The following is a 4,822-nucleotide window of genomic DNA, read 5'->3' as shown; positions in this document are numbered from 1 at the left end:
TAACCAAAATCCATTATATTACTTCTCATTAAACCAGAAACATGAATTCGAGTACCATGTCAATTATGAATGTCAAAAAATTTCCATCCATCTAATACAATAAAGGCAACAAGAAATAAAAAACTAAACCACTAAATTCAAATGAAACAATCACCAAAATAAGAACATAACCATCAAATTTGAACATATATTAGCCCCCACTCGTCCATACAAAATCTTAACGGCCAAAATGGATTCTCCAATCAAATCTGCCATAAAAAAATAAAAAAGAAGAAGAAGAAGATAAAAAGAAAACAAGTTATTAACCATACTATGCAGAAGTAGGTAAAAAGAAAAAGATGAATGAGAGGAAGCTAAAAATGGCGAGAAGGTTCAAACTCTTACCCCAAAAAAAAAAAAAAAATGATATCCATTTATAAATGTATCAATCAACACAGCTATATTAAAATAAAATAATTACCTTCGACACTAAGTTGTTGTAATGAACTTGGCAGGCCATGCAACCGTTTCTCCCTTAGCTTCTAAAATATTCCTTCGAGACTAAGTTTTCGTGCTCCATTCAAATATTCCTCGGAAACTCTACAATTTAAAATTCAAAATTTTATGTTCTAACAATGAATGCACAATGGATAAAAATTATATATAATTCTTTATTTAAAGTTAAACCTGTCAGGAATGTACACTCAGCCTTTATCCATTATTTGTTGCTTGATTGATAGATATGTTCAAACTTTTATAAAACCTGTCGTCAATTTTCATTGCTAACATTAGGAACTATATACTAAACCATTACTTTAATTGAAAATAGGCAAACAATTCCAATAAATTTAAATTTCAGTGTAGTTACGAAGGAAAGAGAACATTAGGAGTTCTATCAAACTAATACTTTAATTGAAAATAGGTAAACAATTCCCACAAATTTTAATTTTAATTAATGCATCAATAAATTAATTAATTACATTAATGAGATTTACAAAAGAGAACCACCAACTAAAACACTCAAAAAACCATGAGAAGTGCGTAGACATTACAACTTTAGAACAAACATTCACCTTAACTTGAAGCTTTCTTTGTCTTCCAATAATGAACAAATCCATTTTAGAAGCTAAAATCACTCCAATCCTATCCAAAAACCTGCAAATAAATTCATAACATTTTATGTAATAACTAAATTTAAAAAATTTCAATCCTAGAAAAACAATATTTGTAGGTAAATTGGAGAATGACTTCTCCATATTCTAATTATTTATGACCCTATACTAATGAGCAGACATACCACATCCTATTATATAATGAGAATCTATCCCAGAATTATAATTTATTTCAATCAGGCCTTATCATGAAAAATCATTCCTGAACACACAAATATGTTGCATCCCACATCTAAAAGGATTTAGACAAAAAAAAAATATTATACTAAAACCTTTAAAATAACACACACACATGTGCACGCATAAATATAGCATTTAAATGGAGCCTCAAAATCATTGAATCCTTTGAACCAGAAATTATAAAAAAGTAATCCAGTTGAAAAGGAAATAAAAAAATTACCTCCTTCGATTCTACAAGATCTCATCTAATTGAACACGTATCTGTTATTAGTTAAAAGAATACTGATTTTGCTGTACCAAAACCAGGGGGGCAGCAGAACCAATGAATACCATATGGCACTCTCCTTCGTGTCAGATATATATAAATAATGGTTTAGTATTTTACAATAAACTAAAACAAAAGATATATTCCATATATAATGACATCTTCTACCCTTACTCATTATCCCAACACATTCATTCTTTTAGGTAAAAAAATCTATTTACAGAAAATGACTAAGTCACAGGATCCCTCCACAAGAAGGCATCTGAATTCGTTGATACAGTCCACTTCTTTCATTCATATATTATGAAAAAAAGAAAAAGAAAAAATGAAAGTGAAGTGTTTCAGACATTTTAAGTATATATCAATATATTCATCTTGAATAATTCCATCTTTTTTCAAATGGCCAAAATAAAAGCATTCCTAGTAATACCATTAATGCAGGACCAGCAAGCCTATAAATCACGAGTAGAAGATCAACCTCGTGACTTTTATTTACATTATATAATGCAAGAATTAGGATTACTATAATTTGTACCACTTGAAAATTATGCCTTTTACACATATAAACTAGTTACAATGTATCATTCCTCCTGAGCTGAGATTGGACTTTCTGGTTCACTAATATTCACTTCATTTCTTTGCATATGCAGTTACTGAAAGAGAATTAATTACAGCAAACTATTCCCACTTTCAAGATTGGCGAAAAATTATTGAAATCACCGTAGAATTATTGAGAAGCAATTACTAAGACATGGAATTTAAGGACAAGTCTTAAAAGAGCATTAATACAAGGGATTTTTTTATATGAACAACAATGTAAAAGGGTTAAGGAAGTCCCCTATATAAGGGAGAGAAAGGCCAACAAACAAGAAATTCCAAGAGGAAAAAATGAACCATATGCCCAAAAATATAAACCTCAACTGTAACACCAATTATATCGATCAATTAATTTACATGAATAAAACAATAAAAAAACAAAACAAAAGAAGCTCACTCTGTCCCTCAAAACTTTTATTTTTCACATTCATATTGCAATGGTAGTATGAAATAAAGGAAAGAATTTTTGATCTTTCAGTATAGCAGTTGGCAATTGTTCGAACCCCACAAAAGCACATTGATTGCATCACAATTTTTTCTTACAAAGAAAAAACTACAGTATTTTATATGATCATGTACGCAACCTGACATTTCACCCATGTGTCTTACAAGTCTCCAAATATATTATAAGAGAAGTGTTATGGACGTTATATCTCACTGTATACACCATGATAAAATCCGTAAATTAGGAGGTTCTTTTAGTATCATATTGGACTATTTCACACGAGTTAATTGCAGAAACAAGAAGTATTAAGAATGCATCAACAAATCATAAAGTTGTCCTATACACCCTAGTTGCAAATCCATTGTACAACAAATTAGGCTCCTTACAAACCTATGCAGAACAAAAATAAATAAACATTTCGATATTCAAGCATCAAAAGAAAAGGATAAAAACACTCCCATTTTCTACAGTGAACATTATTAGCTAATGAAGATTGTTTGACACTTTGAGCTTAAACCAACAGCACGAAATTCCTCAAAACATACAATACTGGTTTTATCTATATAAAATTAGCAAGCAATGGCCCCAAGAAATGGTAAGTAGCTTAAATAAGTGCTTTGCTGCAACGAGAGGGGGGATTCAAAAAACAAAAAAGAATGGTAAAAGTATTTCTTTCCAGCATTTTCTAAATTCCAGTCAAAGCAATCTAGAATTTACTCACCCTAAATTGCTCCAATCAGTGGATGAGAGAAATTTAATCCAATAGAAGTGAAAAACTGTAGGAGTAATAATTTCGCTTGTGGATGAGAGATTGATGTTCATGAATTACTGATTAATTATCATGATTTCAATGGAAATCTCAAAAGATAAGATCTGTTGGATAAAATTGAAAATCAAATTTCAAAGGCAAAATAAAAAATTGAAATAGAAATTAGGGTAAATGAGATTAGAATTTACCTGCTATACGAGATGATCACAGGAGTTCTTTATGGACTGAAATTGTGCTAAAAGATTCGCCATCATCGATCAAATGAAACCATATACAGATTTGTGAAGTACGGACCGAATAGTATAGATCCAAACAACAAAAGAAAGAAAATCAGTTGTTAAGTAGTAGAAGTGTAAACCTAGAGAGAGGGGGGAAGAGAAAGCAGACCTTTGTTACTCATGTAAGACCATTATTTTGCCGAAACTTAGCGTACTCTCAATCGTCATATCCTGATCTCACTATCTTGGCAGCACTAACGAGAGGGGTGTATGGCTCTAAGCGTCTGATACGCTTTTTCTCTTCCCGAATCGCCTTGCCTCAGATAAATGGGAGGGTTTACACACAATAAGAAGATGGAAACGATTTAATTGGGTGGAAGATTTAGGTGTTAAGATCCCATATTAGTCGGCATAAGGCGGGAAATTTTATTTTTCCATAAGTCCATTGTACGAGGGAAATAAAAATTTTAGCCCGATGTCACGACATAACAAATAAGTCATTAAAATAAATAATGCAAGTCATTACAACAAATTTGAATAGGCAAATAAGTGTAAACTATTTTTCCATAAGTCAATTGTGCAAGGGAAATAAAATTTTGGCCCGATATACATGACTTAACAAATAAGACATTAAAATAAATAATGCAGGTAATTCAAAAAAAAAAATTGAAAGAGCAAATAAGTGTAAGTCGTGAATATGATTGCGTTTTAACATTTAACCACAAGCTCTAGATTATAAGCCTTAAATTAGTACTAACCCGACTTACCTTTTATGGAAGTCGTCAATTACAAATCGTAAAAATTCAATTTTCTTGTAGTGACGATAATATTTCCATGTCATAATTCATTTTTCCAAATAGGAAAAAAATGTGAACCCTTGCTTTAAAGATGGCAAGTCCTAATTGGACTTGCCTCTTCCCTTTTAAAAATAAAAAACTCCATGTGGTGGGATTTAATTGGTCCACCTATTCCTAACTTTCATATGAGATCACGTAATTTTAATACTTTGTATAGAATTCTTCTAGAGTTGCGATCCGGCGTGGCCAGTTCCATTGGAACTCGCCATATACCTCTTCTTTATTGGTAGATTGTGTCCAATTTATCGTCAACAATTCCACATCATATGCTCCTCTTTTGGATATTTAAAGCACCAATCTAACGTAACAAACTCATTGGAACTCGCCACATGTTGCCTTT

At 31.3% G+C, this 4,822-nt stretch overlaps 1 long non-coding RNA gene across 3 annotated transcripts; it reads right to left on the bottom strand.

Moving 5' to 3' along the window:
• Positions 1–3,997, bottom strand: LOC132279208 (uncharacterized). Of its 3 annotated transcripts, none has more exons than XR_009471245.1 (6): positions 3,795–3,997; positions 3,596–3,642; positions 1,053–1,134; positions 667–742; positions 461–579; positions 1–248 (listed from the first exon to the last, which is right to left on the bottom strand). It is a non-coding gene; the product is annotated as an uncharacterized LOC132279208 (long non-coding RNA). The 3 variants fall into 3 exon arrangements; XR_009471246.1 differs by having other exon boundaries at positions 3,596–3,631; XR_009471244.1 differs by having other exon boundaries at positions 3,596–3,994.
• Between the last annotated feature and the right edge of the window lie 825 nt (positions 3,998–4,822).

The sequence above is a fragment of the Cornus florida genome, unplaced genomic scaffold, assembly GCF_030987335.1.
Source record: "Cornus florida cultivar Cherokee Brave unplaced genomic scaffold, ASM3098733v1 CherokeeBrave_3.0.0_Hap2_Chr10, whole genome shotgun sequence".
Lineage (NCBI taxonomy): Eukaryota > Viridiplantae > Streptophyta > Magnoliopsida > Cornales > Cornaceae > Cornus > Cornus florida.
This window is presented reverse-complemented; position numbering and strand designations above follow the sequence as displayed.